The sequence below is a fragment of the Octopus sinensis genome, linkage group LG27 (assembly GCF_006345805.1).
Source record: "Octopus sinensis linkage group LG27, ASM634580v1, whole genome shotgun sequence".
NCBI lineage: Eukaryota > Metazoa > Mollusca > Cephalopoda > Octopoda > Octopodidae > Octopus > Octopus sinensis.
The window spans coordinates 6,822,103-6,840,972 of record NC_043023.1 but is presented as its reverse complement, the minus strand read 5'-3'; positions in this window follow the sequence as shown (position 1 = coordinate 6,840,972).

The window sequence follows — 18,870 nt, the reverse complement described above, 5'->3', positions numbered from 1 at the left end:
GAATTTTCTCAATAAAGCAAAGAGAAAAAGATGTTTTATAAACACATTCTACCAGTATACGAAGTTTAAAAGTGTTTAGTTACCTAGGAATTATGTTAAAAACTGCCGTTCAAACGGAAAAGATCCTAATGACGCTATGTTACTGTAACTGTGAACATAAATAGACATGAGCCATTTAACAAAAAACCGAGCAGTGTCTCGCATGCTTCAGGTAATACCTATTTCTTTACTACCCACAAGGGGCTAAACACAGAGGGGACAAACAAGGACAGACTTAGGTATTAAATCGATTACATCGACCCCAGTGGGTAACTGGTACTTAATTTATCGACCCCAAAAGGATGAAGGCAAAGTCGACCTCGGCGGAATTTGAACTCACAACGTAACGGCAGACGAAATACCGCAAAGCATTTCGCCCGGCATGCTAACGTTTCTGCCAGCTCGCCACCTGCTTCAGGTAATACCGGCATCAAGGGATTAATGATAATATAACCATGATGTAATTAAGGTCTCTTCAGCCTGATGTGTAGCTAACTGAGTACTCCTCGTTAGGTAATTATTACATCAGAGAATCTGCTACCTAGGAAACGTATTTAGCCTGGATGTTACCTGCTCAACTCACTCAATTTGGATATTATTTGCATTCATAGCAACTCAAGTTGCTAATTATGAGCTATATAAAATCGGAATCGAAACTGAACCAATCCTATGACTGGCAACCGGCAGATGCCAGGACCCCTGGACTGGAGATATGTAAAAAGCACTCCGAATCGTGGCCGATGCCAGCGCCGCCTCGACTGGCTTCCGTGCCGGTGACACGTAAAATGCACCAATCCGACCGTGGCCAATGCCAGCCTCGCCTGGCATCTGTGCAGGTGGCACGTAAAAACCACCCACTACACTCACGGAGTGGTTGGTATTAGGAAGGGCATCCAGCTGTAGAAACACTGCCAGATAAGACCGGAGCCTGGTGCAGCCTTCTGGCTTCCCAGATCCCCGGTCGAACAGTCCAACCCATGCTAGCATGGAGAACGGACATTAAACGATGATGATGATGATAAATTTTCTTTTAAACTTCACAAACTTCAATATGGGAAAAGAAACAACCTTTAATGCCAATAAATTATTTGTTCCTGAACATTGTCTTTTACTCCTACCATGGACTGCTCAAAGCTTACAAGCTTCCTACACTTTGATCCATGGATCTTATAATTACACATATACATACATATATATATCAATAATAATAGTTCTGGGTTCAGTCCCACTGTGTGGCACCTTGGGGAAGTAGCTTCTACAATAGCCTTGTGAGTGGATTTGGTAAACAGAAACTGAAAGAAGCATGTTGTATATATATATGTATGTATGTGTGTGTATATGTTTGTCTGATGGTGGTGTGTTTACATCCCTGTAACTTAGCGGTTCGGCAAAAGAGACCAATAGAATAAGTACTAGGCTTCCGAAGAATCAGTCCTGGGTTCGATTTGCTCGACTAAAGTTGGTGCTCCAGCATGGCTGCACTCAAATGGCTGAAACAAGTAAAAGAGTAAAGAGTGTGTGTATATATATTTATCTATATATATATATATATATATTATGTGACAATTATTCGGTTGCCATAATAAAACTCCGAGTTTCGGATGTCAGGGCGGAAATCTGCTCCGGCATCTCGGAAATCTGCCGGAGCCTCATGGTGCTTTAGGTGTTTTCACTCAATAAACACTCACAACACCTGGTCTGGGAATCGAAACTGCGATCCTACGAACGCAAGTCCACTGTCCTAACCACTGGGCTATTGCACCTCCACACATACATGCATATGTAGTGATGCTACTGTATAAGGTTCAGCGCGCATGCGCAGAATGGGACTACTTCCGGGTGGCCACTGGAAGTCTTCCCCATGCGCATGTGCGGGAAACTGACCCCTAAGAGGCAAATCACTCATTCATCCTCTCTGGCCAATTCAGCCATCGTGAACAGACGTGCATTTGGTAGTCTCTGATAACTATACCGACTTAGCCGCGGACGACATCGAATCACTTCAATCAACGAAGAAGCTGTACAAGAGATTCGGCTGTCGTTTTCCCTTCAGAAATTCGTACACCATCACGAGTAATAAAACAACATTTGCTGTCTTTCCCAGATAACCTGACTTCGTCTGTTATATTTAACTAAATTGTATGTGACGGGATCGGATCGACACCCCTTCAGTGATACCGATTCCAGATCCTGTTACACATACATACATACAAATTTACCCTGTTGATGATAGTGAAATTCCCATGAAGGCACCTTGGATCTAGATTAGAAATCTTGAAATAAAAATGAATAATCACAAACACACACACACACAGAGGCAGATAGATGGATGGATATGGTGATGCACACAGGAAAAATATTGGGTTGTCTGGAAAGTTCATGCCGATTTTTAAAGGAAAGAAAAAGGTCAATAAATATTTGCCATTATATTTTTAATCAACCAAATATGAACCATTTTGTTGCACAGTGCATCTCCATCTTTCCTTTAAACTTGAAAATGCCCTCTTCCCAGAACTGAGGCGGTTTCATGACAAAGAATTCATCAAGGTATCACCACCGAATAAACTATATCTCTGGATATTCCTCAAGAAAGTTGAAGATCTCATTAAACGAATGAGATGAAAAACCTTATTTTTTTATACTATTGGGTTGTACGGAAAGTTCATGCCGATTTTTAAAGGAAAGAAAAAGGTCAATAAATATTTGCCATTATATTTTTAATCAACCAAATATGAACCATTTTGTTGCACAATGCATCTCCATCTTCCCTTTATCTTGAAAGTACCCTCTTCCCAGAACTGAGGTGGTTTCATGGCAAAGAATTCATCAAAGTATCTTTTTACGTCATCCAAGGAATTGAAATTTTTACCATTAAGACTATTCTGCAGAGACCTGAATAAGTGGAAATCCGAAGGAGTAATATCTGGTGAATATGGAGGGTGGGGTAGCACATCCCGGCCGAGCTGCAGCAATTTTTGTCTGGTTCCCAAAGCATCAAGTGCCGAAAATGAACTTTCTTATCTTCCATTTTAACACAGGTTATAGGAACATAAACCTTCTTCCACACAAATATAGCTTAAACTGTGTTCTAAATGGAGGTGTAGTCAAATCCTATTTTATGGACTCAACCATGTTCTAAAATAAGTTGAAATGTAAGCGACTATAAATCGGCATGAACTTTCCAGACAATCCAATACTTCTTGACACTTGAAGGAAATTGGAAAAGTCAAAAAGATGGATAGGTTTGTTCCCCATCAACTTAATGAGATTCAAAGAAACAGATACCTTACAGTGTATTCCATGTTGATTTCCTGGTAGGAAAAAGAACATTGGATGAAGGACAAATAAATAAATATTCTAAAACTTAGAAAACACGAACTTTCCGGACAACCCAATAGAACACAAAATATGAGAATATGTATATTTTTATTAATATTTGGTAGAAGCAACAGAGTGATACAAGGGCTGAGAGTTTCATGTGTTGGCATTTATCAAAGTAGTTACAGAACAAAGAATTGTGAATTTATATAATTGGTGATAATCACTATTCTCTTGATTGTTCTAGAATAAATTACCGCCAATTATAGAAATCCACAACTCTTTGATCTGAAACTAGTTTGATAAATGCCAACACATGGAACTCTCAGCCCTTGAGTCATTCTGCTACTTTTGCTAAATACAGATTTCAAATTTTGGCACAAGGCCAGCAATTTCGGGAGAGGTGGTAAGTTGATTACATCAACCCCAGTGCCCAGCTGGTACTTATTTTAGCAACCCTAGAAGGATAAAAGGCAAAGTCGACCTTGGTGAAATTTGCTTCTGGTAAATATTAATGAAAAACATACATGTAGGCGCAGGAGTGGCTGTGTGGTAAGTAGCTTGCTTACAAACCACACGGCTCTGGGTTCATTCCCACTGCGTGGCACCTTGGGCAAATGTCTTCTACTATAGCCTCGGGCCGACCAAAGCTTTGTGAGTGGATTTGGTAGACGGAAACTGAAAGAAGCCCATCGTATATATGTATATATATATGTGTGTATATGTTTGTGTGTCTGTGTTTGTGTCCCCAACATCACTTGACAACTGATGCTGGTGGGTTTACGTCCCCGTAACTTAGCAGTTCGGCAAAAGAGACCAATAGAATAAGTACTAGGTTTACAAAGAATAAGTCCTGGGGTCGATTTGCTTGACTAAAGGTGGTGCTCCAGCATGGCTGCATTCAAATGACTGAAACAAGTAAAAGAGTAAAAGAGATACATCTATGTTGTTTTTATTGATATATGCATGTATATATATATATATATTATATATATATATATATATATAATATATATATATAATATATATATATATATATATATATATATTATATATATATATGTATGTATGTGTCTGTGTGTGTACACATATAACACATACAGATATATGTATATGTAAATAATTCTCCATAACTTCACTCATTAAAAACCCACATGTATATATATACACACGTACATATACACACACACACACACATATATGTACATGTACACATATATGTGCATGTATGTCGATATATAATTACATGCACAAATCCATCCACATTCAGACATTCACATACACACACTCACACACACAAGCAAATTACAGAAAGCGTGTGAGTAAGTAAAGAATAAAGGACTGGATTGACATTTTGGTGGATACACACATGTACTGAAATACACAATTTTACAAAAATAAGCTACAAATTAATGCTCTAGAAAAACGAAAAAAAAAATTCCACAAATATCACAACTTTATATATCATCATTATCATCATCATCATTGTTTACCATCTACTTTCCATGCTGGCATGGGTTGGACAATTTGACTGGAGTCTGGGAAGCCAGGAGGCTGCTCCAGGCTTCCAGTCTGATCTGGCAGAGTTTCTACAGCTAGATGCCCTTCCTAACACCAACAACTCTGAGAGTGTAGTGGGTGCTATATATATATATATATATATATGTATGTATTTATTGGGTCATCCCATAAATAATCTTGTTTTTTTATACTTCTTTTATTTTTCAAAATTAAGATAAACAAAGTTCATTTTTCATCTCAAATATACTAGCACTGGTGTCTGTGCTAGCGGGATGCAAAGAACACCATCCGAGCGTGATTGTTGCCAAAGCAGCTATCTGGCTTCCGTGCCGGTGGCACATAAAAGACACCATTCAAGCGTGATTGTTACCAGCATCACCTTACTGGCACCTGTGCCAGTGGCATGTGTAAAAGATTCGAGCAAGGTCGTTGCCAGTACCGCCTGATTGGCCCCATGATGGTGGCACATAAAAGCACCCACTACACTCTCGGAGTGGTTGGTGTTAGGAAGGGCATCCAGCTGTAGAAACTCTGCCAGATCAAGATTGGAGCCTGGTGCAGCCATCTGGTTCGTCAGCCCTCAGTCATTCGTCCAACCCATGCTAGCATGGAAAGCGGACGCTAAATAATGATGATGATCATGATGATGAGGGAATATTATTCCTAACTTACAGGAAAAAATTCAATTTAGAAATACTAAATCAAATTTCACAAAATATAACATATATATATATAAATTAGAAAAAAACCACCTTTTATCAATTCAAAATGAACAATTAAATTACACCAGCTAGAAAATTACATATAATAGAAATACTAAAAATAAAATAACAAAAATAATACCGATGATTAAGTAAATAGCAAAATAATAATAAAAACGTATATATATATGTATTTATTGGGTCATCCCATAAATAATCCTGTTTTTTTATACTTCTATTTTATACTTCTATTTTTCGAAATTAAGATAAACAAAGTTCATTTTTAATCTCAAATATACTCTCCATTTTCCGCAGTGCTCTTCCATCTATCTGATAGATTTGCAAGGGTCCTCTTCTAAACACCTTAACCACTGAGTCATGTGCCTTCATATAGGCATGCATTTGTGTGTGAACAAACAATTTACTACTCCCAACATTCACTTCACATAATAAAAGAATATTATTGTGATTATTAAACTGATAGAAATTTATAAGGAAAAAATCTAATATTCACAAGAATCAGAGAATTAAATTATGAACTTCCTTTCACTCCTTCGAAAAGACTAATTTACAACTATTACATGATATCAAGACAACAAAACAGAAACTCACACATATACAAATTTATGGTTCCAATGTACAGAAAACAAATGACAGAGACAGGTGAGTAAACAACAGGCTAGGTGTGTTAGGTTGACACCTGAGAAAAATGGAAGTCAATGGTGTTTGGCAGGGAAAGAGAAGAGGAAGTAAAATGGAGATTGAGAGAAAAAAATGTGTCAACACTGGCAGTACCACATGTTGAAAATATATATATGTATATATAATATTAATTCGAAAAAAAATCACTATTTTGCAAAACAAACAAGGAAAGACTTAATCAATACATAAAAATCTTTAATATAAAGAAATAAACCACCACTACAATCGTTTCATGTCTTCAATGACATTCGTCAGGTGACATTCGTCGATCTAATGACATTCGTCGATCTAAAATATCAATATATTAAAATCATCATCATCATCATCATCATTTAGCGTCCGTTTTCCATGCTAGCATGGGTTGGACGGTTCTACTGGGGTCTGTGAAGCCAGAAGGCTTCATCAGGCCCAGTCAAATCTGGCAATGTTTCTACGGCTGGATGCCCTTCCTAACGCCAACCACTCCGTGAGTGTAGTGGGTGCTTTTTACGTGCCACCCGCACTGGTGCCAGACAGAGCTGGCAAACGGCCACGAACGGATGGTGCTTTTTATGTGCCACCGGCACGAGGGCCAGGCGAGGCTGGCTATAAGTTTAAAATAATAAAATTATCAATGAAAAATATAAATATATATAATCTATATATAATCAATATATAATCTAAAATCAACCCTATAAACAAATGAATATAAAGAAACCTATTATTAAAGTTCTCATATTTAAAGATGTACAAAAAACAAAAAACAAAAAACAAAAAACAAAAAACAAAAAAACAAACAACAAAAAACAAAAAAAACATAAACAAAAACAAAATAAAAATAAACTATATATACACACATGCTCATACACATATAACTAAATATATATAACCATATCTAAATACATACACTAACTCACACACCAATATATATATCTCTATACATACACATAAAAACGTCTAGGCAACGATAAATGAATAAATTAATTAAATAGCCAAATACTTCAACACATTACTTATTCTTACTCCCTCACACACACATACAACCCACAGTCATAAACAATATACATATACCCGCTCACACATACATATACATACATACAGAACTCGATATATACACCAATATATTCACACCCACACCCATACTGATAAATAAATTACGCAAACAATCACACACACACACACACACAATCACACATACATAAACACTCAAAAGAAAAATAAACAATTCTTTGCGCGTGGTGATCGAACGTTTTTTTTTTAAATTATGAATGGAAAGAATGGAATAATATTTAATCAACGTAAATATACAGAATTTACTCCAAAATCATTAATAAGCCAATCATGATAATGAAACCCATATATACATATAATGATAAAACACCCTTTACCATACACAATAATACCTATATAGCAATCCCCATAATACATTCACACACAAAAATACACATACGTAAAACACACACCCATAACATATACATATACCCCCTCACATATACATATACATACGTACTAAACTCGATATATACAACAATATATTCACACCCACACCCATATAGATAAATAAATTACACAACCAAATACGCACACACACACACATTCACACATACATAAACACTCAAAAGAAAAACAACATATCTACACATAATAAGATATATAAAATACTCCATAAGTAACCAGATTATCATAAGTAACAAGATTAACATAAGGAGAAAAAAATACATACCTCCTAATCTGTTTTAATTTATGAAGTGAATTCAAACTCTAGCCGTTATAACTTTAAACAAAATTATGTTACCATAGAAACCGAACATATTTATAAAAATTCTTAGCTCGGTGAACGAACGTCATTTAGAATTATGAATGGAACAGAATGGAATTATAAAAGTCTTTGCGCGTGGAGAATGAACGTTATTTAAAATTATGAATGGAATAAATGGAATAATATATTAAACACTTAAACAGACAGAAATTACTACAAATTCTTTAATAAAACTACCATGATAAACGAAAACTCATATATACATATAACGATAAAACCTCCCTTTACTAAACACTATAACATACCTATATAGCAATCCCCCTATCTATACATTCACACACAAATACACACACGTAAAACACACACCCACTACATATACATATACCCACTCCACTCACACATACATATACATACGTACAAACCTCGATATATACATAAAAAAATTCACTCCCACACCCATACAAATAAATAAATATAAATATCCCTAAAAAAATGGGTGCAATCCCATGCACATCAATCATGCATGTATACAAGTGCATACACAAACACACTTTTACATAGCACCATGCACTCCCACATCTACACATGCACTTATACACGCGCACACATGCACACACACCCATAATATGCATATTCACGGACACCCTCCTAAACATCCAAAATACGTATAAATGGCTACAAAACAATACCCAATAAAAACTACCACGAACAACATACCAAGCTATAATGCATGGGGACTAAAATACTAAAAAATTCTTTATAAAAAATCATGATAAATGAAATCCATACATACAAATATAAAGATAAAACCCCCATACCAAATCCACAATACACACAAATACACACACATATATACACACACCCACAAACATAACCATATACACACTCACACATACATATACATACGTACAAAACTCGATATATACACCAATATATTCAATCCGACTCTCAATAAATGATTAAATAAATGCATATACAAACATAAATATATATATATATAAAATATATATAAATATATACATTCACACATATCATCCCATACACATATTTATAAAATACACTCTTTCAAAAAAGTAAATAAATATTAATATATGTATATATGAGTGTGTACATGCAGACGGGTGCAATCACACGCACATTCAAAACATGCATGTATACAAGTGCATAAACAATCCCACTCAATTACATAGCACTCATACACTCCCGCATCTACACTTGCACTTGTACACACGCACACATGCATACACACCCATACCTACCTATTCACGGACAATCTCCTAAATATCTATATAAACGTATATTGCAACAAACAATACCCAAATAAAACTGCCATATTCAACATACCAAATAAAATACAAGGGGATTGTAAACATTCACACATACATACAAAACACAATATATACACCTCTAAATACGCCCAATCATCCATAATAATATATCCCCATATATATACATATAACATATACATAATAAAATAAATAAATAAATAAGTAAATAAAATAAAATAAATCTAATATAACTAAATAAAGTTTTAACTTACCTTAAACTGTTATATATTAATATACATTAAAATGAATTAATTAAAACAAAGAAATACCAATTAAAGACTAACTATAATTAAAGCCTAAACTATATAACTAAAAATATATATAGTACTCTAAACTAAAATTAATATTAAACTAAAGTAACCTTTAAGGAAGCTATTAAAGTTATTTAACATGAAACTTATTATATAGGTAAAGTAACATATGTCTACATTTTATTTTGCACTCTTCACCTGTATTAAGTAAATTATCATACTTATAAAATAAAATTTCTTTAAACTCATTAGAGCATAAATAACAACAATTCGCTCCTATAGTATATGATTTAGTTTTACAAATTATTTCCCAAGTTAAACTATAATTAATATTTTGTGATTTAAGTCTCCAAATGTACTTACTAAGTCCAGTGGAGTTGATTAAGTTTTTATTTTTAAAAGAATTCATATGTTGTGCGATTCTTAATTTTATTTTAGAGGAAGTAGACCCTATATAAACTGCTCTTGGGTAATTATTATTCTTAAAATTATTATCATGTAATGTAACTATACATTTATACACTACATCTCTAATATCACAATTATTATTCAATATACATTTAGATTTATCTCTACAAGTACAATTAATATAAGTCTTATCTCTATTATTATTATTATCTAATAATTTATTTTTATAAAAATTATTCAGTTTAAATTTATTAAATGAAGAAATAATGTTACCTACATTATTAGTGGTGGAATAACCTACTCCAAAATTATTACTAGAGAAAATGTTTCTATATTTACGATTATCTCTAATAAATAGTTCTATAATATCTAAAATCTCTTTGATAATATTCGTTTTTACTTGATCACCATAAGGAACTATTAACCAAATTTTATTCTTATTAACCTTATTATAATTGTCATTATTATAATTATTATATTTATAATTCTTTAACTTATTAAAATTATTATCAGAATTATATCTATGTACAGCATTTAAGGAATTATTAATATTATTAATTTTATCAATTATTATTATTATTATTAATTTTATTTTTATTTTTATTATTCTTATGTTTATTATTATTATTTTCATTTTTATTTTTATTTTTATTATTTTTATTTTTATAATTTCTAATATTTTTACCACTAATACTAACAAAATTATAATTATTATTATAATTATCTTGAAAATTATTAGTTAAATCTGTATCATTAATATTATAAAATTTAATATTCCTATTATAACCTGCCCCTCTAAGGGCCTCATTATAATAAGTAGCATGTTTATTAAAAATCTCTATATCATAAGAGAGTAATGAAATACGTTTACTTATATTATTAATCAACGATTTTTTAATAGAAAGTGGGTGATTACTATTAACATTTATATATCTAAGGTTCTCATTAATTTTATGATATGGTTGTGTTTTACCTGTAATTAGATTAAAATTAACATCTAAATAATTAACATTAAAATTCTCCTTATATATAGTAATACTTAAACCATATCTTTTAAAGAAACTATATAGTTTCTTCTTATATACTTCTAGATTCCTATTAGTACAATTCTTTGTAATTAGTAGAAGATCATCTCTATATATCATCATCATCATCATCATTATTTATATATATAGGCGCAGGAGTGGTTGTGTGGTAAGTAGCTTGCTTACCAACCACATGGTTCCGGGTTCAGTCCCACTGCGTGACACCTTGGGCAAGTGTCTTCTACTATAGCCTCGGGCCGAACAAAGCCTTGTGAGTGGATTTGGTAGACAGAAACTGAAAGAAGCCTGTTGTATATATGTATATATATATGTGTGTGTGTGTGTGCATTTGTGAGTCTGTGCTTCCCCCCCCCCATAAACATCACTTGACAACAATGATGTTGTGTTTACGCCTCCATAACTTAGCGGTTCGGCAAAAGAGACCGATAGAATAAGTACTAGGCTTACAAAGAATAAGTCCTGGGGTCGATTTCCTCAACTAAAGGTGGTGCTTCAGCATGGCCATAGTCAAATGACTGAAACAAGTAAAAGAGTAAAAGAGTATATACACACACACATATATATGTATATATATATATACATACATATATATATATACATATATACATGTACATATATATATACATATACATATATACATATATATATATAGATAGATATAGATTAGAAAAAAAACCCACCTTTTATCAATTCAATAATGAAAAAATTAGATTATGCCATTTAAAAAATTACATCTTATAGAAAGATTAAATATAAGATAAAACATATAACAATGGTTAAGTAATGTGCAAAATAATAAATAAAACGTATATATTTGGTATGAATAAAAGGTGGTTAATTTCTAATTTATATATATATATTATATTTTGTGAAATTTGAATTAGTATTTCTAAATTGAATTTTTCCCTGTAAGTTTGGAATAATATTCCCTCATATTATTATTATTACTATTATAATATATATATATATATATATATAACCACAAGTTAATAGGTAGAACTATATACAGTTCTGACTTTGTGCGGATGTCCTAGTATATAGTTCTGCAAATTATATTCATTTGGATGATCACACCGAAGATCTACGGACATTTCTTAAGTAAAATTATGTAATATGGTAATAGCAAAACATGTATGTGAATAATCCATATTTTTATTGCTTTTCTTTTGTCTTGCTTGATTACGTTTTGGTCGTTTGCTGAATTTTCCTTGAAAACATTTCTTAGTGGTAAGACCATAGCATAAGGGTGTCCACACAGTGGCTATCCCTCACACACAAACACACACACACACATATATATTATATATATAAACTGGCCTCCGTGCTGTGGGCACGTAACAAACACCATCCGATCGTGGCCGTTCGCCAGCCTCATCTGGCACCTGTGTCGGTGGCACATAAAAACACCATCCGAGCGTGGCCGTCTGCCAGCCTCGTCTGGCACCTGTGTCGGTGGCACATAAAAAACACCATCCGAGCGTGGCCGTTCGCCAGCCTCGTCTGGCACCTGTGTCGGTGGCACATAAAATCACCCACTACACTCTCGGAGTGGTTGGCGTTAGGAAGGGCATCCAGCTGTAGAAACACTGCCAGATCTGACTGGCCTGGTGCAGCCTTCGGGCTCCCCAGACCCCAGTTGAACCGTCCAACCCATGCTAGCATGGAAAGCGGACGTTAAATGATGATGATGATGATGATGATGAAAGTAAGTGAATGAATTATCCTATGTTTATCGTCAGCATGGAAAATTCGTTTAACTGAAACCTGGGTAGCAAATTCCCGTCAGAAAACACGGTTGAAGCAACCTGTCAAGGGTTGAAGCGACCTGTCAAGGGTAGAAACTCCGGGTTCTCATGTAGAAATTTATGTGTTGTATATGAATAAATGAAAGAATGGAGTCGAACGAAGATGTTAACAAAATTCCTTTACTCTCGACATATGTTTCGAAGACAGCATATTTTTATTCCGAAGGAATAAAAGGTAGAGGCTCCTTATTTTTCCTGATGAGAAGATTGCATAATGTACCTTTTATTCCTTCGGAATAAAAATATGCTGTCTTCGAAACATATGCCGAGAGTAAAGGAATTTTGTTAACATCTTCGTTCGACTCCATTCTTTCATTTATTCATATATATATATATATATATGCACACACGCATTATATAAGGCACAGGCATGGCTGTGTTGTAAGAAGCTTGCTTCCCAACCACCTGGTTCTGGGTTCAGTTACAGTGTGTGGCACCATGAGCAAGTGTCCTCTCCTATAGCCTTGGGCCGACCAAAGCCTTCTGAAAGGATCTGGTAGATGAAACGGAAAGAAGCCCGTTGTGTATATATATATATGTGTGTGTGTGTGCCACCCTACTGCTGCTAGACAACAGGTGTTGGTGTGTTTGCATCCTTGTAACTTAGCGATTTGGTAGAAGGAGACCGAAAGAATAAATAACAACATACATACATATATATATATATATACATACATCCAGTCATAATGTAAGAGCTGGGTCAGGCAGCTCCCACCTGGTCAAAAGCCATGCTGGATATCACTCAGCAAGTTATTTTCCTCAAAGAATGTGATTAGTTTCCCTCTGACTATAGAGAATTATATTATATTATATTATGATAAAATAATTCTCTCTCTGATAGTAAACTGCAGTTTCTGCGGTATTTTGCTTGTTGGCACACGTGGGTGGTTGAGGAGGAATACGAGATCTCATTCGTCTGTTTGAATTCAGAAGTACTGGTCTTTGGATATGTGCTATTCAATGGCGCTTGGTCGAATACATATGTTAATTATCAGTGGTCTCAAATTTAAAATTTGAAATACTGTACTGAAGAAGGGAATAAGTGAGTAGAAATATGATTTTACATCTTTTTACATCTCTTTAACCCAGAAACTCGTATACAGTTAATCAAAGCCGGGTGGATTCGTTATTTTTTTTTCTCTTTACCTGCATGTATTTTAACTGCTATTTCTAAATTTTGGTATGTGGAGAAGCAAATTTTGCTGAACCCTAATTATAATTATACTCATAATTATAGAATTTTTGTATAAGTTTACCGATAATGGTTCTTTTAACATACCGAACTACCTGCTGCAGGTTCAATGCCATTTTTGAAAAGCTATACATTTTACATGTTCATGCAGCTACACTGCTGCATGACTAATGCCACATTCATAAAGCTATATTGCTACATGTCTCTCTCCATCTTTATGGAGTTACACAGCTTACATCAATGATATCACCAAAAGCATACAGCATCAGAAAGTCACATGCTTATATCATGGGCATAACATTGCAAAAATATGGTATATAAAATACTGATATTCTTTACAACATGTCCCACTCCATGTTATGTAATCATATAAAATATATCCATGAAAATATGCTGTATGTTATTGAAATATATTACTGATATCTATGAAAATATGCTACATGTTATAAAATTTTACTGGTAATATCTTTAACGACACACTTCATGTTATAAAAGCATATTCATTCTAACACTGTTGAAAGCCTCATCATCATCGTTTAACGTCCGTTTTCCATGCTGGCATGGGTTGGACGGTTCACCCGGGGTCTGGGAAGCCAGGAGGCTGCACCAGGCTCCAGTCTGATCTGGCAGTGTTTCTACAGCTGGATGCTCTTCCTAATGCCAACCACTCCGTGAGTGTAGTGGGTGCTTTTTACGTGCCACCGGCACAGGGGCCAGAGGAGGCTGGCATCGACCACATTCAGATGGTGTTTTTTACGTGTCACCGGCACGGGTATCACAACTACAGTTTCCATTTGATTTTTATTTTGATGTTGATGTACTTGACTCAATAGGTCTCCTCAAGCACAGCAGGTCACCCCACAATCCAAGGTAAATAATATCCTATAATAATAAGTTTCAAATTTTGGTACGGGGCCAGCAGTTTTTGAGGAGAGAGAGAAGTTGATTATGTCGAACCCAGTACCCCACTGGTACTTAGAATGGATGAAAGGTAAAGTTAATTTGGCAGAGTTTGAACTCAGATCATAAAGTGAGTCAGACAAAAATGCTTAGCAGGTCCAATGCCATTTTTGAAAAGCTATACATTTTACATGTTCATGCAGCTACACTGCTGCATGTCTAATGCCACATTCATAAAGCTATATTGCTACATGTCTCTCTCCATTTTTATGGAGTTACACAGCTTACATCAATGACATCACCAAAAGCATACAGCATCAGAAAGTCACATGCTTATATCATGGTTGGAGGATCGCAGTTTCAAATCCCAGACCGGGCATTGTGTGTGTTTATTGAGCGAAAACACCTAAAAGCTCCACAAGGCTCTGGTAGGGGGTGGTGGCGACCCCTGTTGTACTCTTTCATCCCAATCCACGTGCTAATGATTCTACCAGCTCACCATCTTCAAATTACTAATTACTTCAAGTTAGGGACAAAGCTAACCATCTAGAAGAGTGGGGTGTTGCTCAGTTGCACTGAGCTCCAGTACATAACTGGTACTTTATTTTGTGAGCTTCAGACAGCTGAAAAGTGAAGTTTACTTTGGCATTAATGTAATGACCCAGAACCAATACCACAAGGTATTCTGCTCAGGTTATAAAATTTTGTCATATTTATGGGAACATGCTCCATGTTAGAAACCATCTTGTGATATTCATGAGAATGAAGTCACTTCTATCAGATTGGTTATACTCGAGGACACATTCTACATTGGTTGCATCTCATATTTTAAAAATGTGTCTTCAAAAAACATGATCCTTGTTTTAAAACTATATTGGTGATATCCTTGAGAATATGCTTCATGCTATAAAAAATATATCTTTGAAAACATGGGCCACGTTATTGGTGATATCCTTGAGAATATGCTTCATGCTATAAAAAATATCTTTGAAAACATGGGTCACGTTATTGGTGATATCCTTGAGAATATGCTTCATGCTATAAAAAATATATCTTTGAAAACATGGGCCACGTTATTGGTGATATCCTTGAGAATATGCTTCATGCCATAAAAAAGATATATCATTGAAAACATGGGCCATGTTATTGGTGATATCCTTGAGAATATGCTTCATGCCATAAAAAATATATCTTTGAAAACATGGGCCACGTTATTGGTGATATCCTTGAGAATATGCTTCATGCTATAAAAAATATATCTTTGAAAACATGGGCCACGTTATTGGTGATATCCTTGAGAATATGCTTCATGCTATAAAAAATATATCTTTGAAAACATGGGCCACGTTATTGGTGATATCCTTGAGAATATGCTTCATGCTATAAAGAATATATCTTTGAAAACATGGGCCATGTTATTGGTGATATCCTTGAGAATATGCTTCATGCTATAAAAAATATATCTTTGAAAACATGGGCCATGTTATTGGTGATATCCTTGAGAATATGCTTCATGCTATAAAAAATATATCTTTGAAAACATGGGCCACGTTATTGGTGATATCCTTGAGAATATGCTTCATGCTATAAAAAATATATCTTTGAAAACATGGGCCATGTTATAAAATAAATCAGTTAAAACCATCCATGTTGAAAAAATCATATCCTTGAGAATATGCTATGTTATAAAATTACATTGTGGAGGCGCAATGGCCCAGTGGTTAGGGCAGCGGACTTGCAGTCGGAGGATCACAGTTTCAAATCCCAGACCAGGCATTGTGTGTGTTTATTGAGCGAAAACACCTAAAAGCTCCATGAGGCTCCAGCAGGGGGTGGTGGCAACCCCTGTTGTACTCTTTCGCCCCAACTTTCTCTCACTCTCTTCCTGTTTCTTGTGTAACGCTGCGATGGACTGGTGTCCCGTTCAGCTGAGGGGAACACATACGCCATAGAAACCGGGAAACCGGGCCCATGAGCCTGAAAAGGGTGCATAAATAAAAAATATAAAATTACACTAGTGATACCCTTTAGGATGCACTCAATGGTATAAAAATATACAGCCTTCAAAATATACTCTGTTATAAAAACATTTGGTTATAAAAAAACAATTTGATTATAAAACATCATCTTATAAAAAAATATCATTGAAAACCTCCATGTTATGAAAATTATGTTGGTGGTATCTTTACAAATACATGTCTTGTTAGAAAATATCAGTAATAATTGTAGGAATGTACTCCATGTTAGAAAACATGGAAATTTCTGTGAGAACACAGTCTCTGATATAAAATTACATTGGTATATTTGAGGAGAGACCCCTTGTTATAAAGGCACAGGGATTACAATAATACATGTTAACAAAAATGCTCGGTCACAAAAATAATTTATTGATAAAACTTCATGTTTTACATATCTAGCTTTGAAAAAAAAAACCCTTCATTTCATAGAAATACATCTTTGGAAATATGCTCCATGTTATAAAAATAGCCTGCATGTCATACAACTGTACCCTTGAGAAAATGCTACATTATAAAATTTATACTGGCGAGATCTTTGACAAAACGCTTCATGTTGCCAAAACAGATTGGTTGTAAAACTCCATGTTATGAAATATCTTTGAAAACACACTCCATGTTATAAAAATAAACAGGTTATAAAACTTCATTCAACTACATCCTTGAGAATACACCCCATGTTATAAAATATACCCATATGAAATATATTGGTTACACCATTCCATGTTAAAAAATATACCCTTGAGAACAGGCTACATGTTATATAAATCTACTGGTTATAACACACCATGTTACAAAACTATATACTTAAGAATTCCCTCCATGTTATAAAAAATATATTGCTTATAACACTACATGTTACAAGAATATATCCATAAGAACATGCTCCATGTTATAAAAGTGTATTAGTGATATTGCTAAATGTCCTAAAAACTGATTATAATACTTCATGCATTACACATGTATCCTGAAAAACATACCCCATGTAATAAAAACAGATTGGTTATAACAGTCAATATTATAAAAATATACCTTTAAAAGCATGCTCCATGTTATAAAAATATATCTTTAAAAACATGCTACATGTCATAAAATTGTATTGGTGATATCCTTCAACACACACTCCATGTTATAAATATACACCTTTGTGATAATGCTCCATCTCAAAAACAATTACTGTTGATATAACTAAAAAATAATGCCCCATGTTATAAAATCATATTGTGATATCCTTTGGAACATGTTGACTAGTGATGATATCAAATTGTTGATTTGCACCAGGCTTCAGAAATTATTAAAGAAGAAAATCACTGCAAAAATTTACAGATATCCATGGTAATGCATTCTATGTTATAACAAAAAAAAATTATTTGTCCTCATGAGTCAGATGCATTTTATTGAAGCAGATTTTTGAAAGCTGGATGCCCTTGTAGTCCCCAACCTTTACTTATAGCCAAGCAAGGTCATATTTCTCCATGGCCTAATAAGAACCTTGCTTCCCAACCAAATGATTCCAGGTTCAGTCCCACTGCATGGCACCTTCGGTGAGGGTCCTCTACTGTAGCCTCAGAACAACCAAAGCACTGTGAGTGGATTTGGTAGGTAAAAACTGAAATAAAGTCTGATGTGTGTGTGTGCGAGGATGTGGCTGTGTGGTAAGAAGCTTGCTTACCAACCACATGGTTCTGGGTTCAGTCCCACTTTATGGCACCTTGGGCAAGTGTCTTCTACTATAGCCTTGGGCCAACCAAATTAAAAAATATGCTCTGAAATGAAACACCATGTCAAAATAATTGATCCATTAAGGGGTTAAACTGAGGTCATGCTGGAGCACAATCTTAAAGAATTTTTAGTCAAACAAATTGATTCTAGTACCTGCTTTTTTTTTCTTTTCTTTTTAAACCTG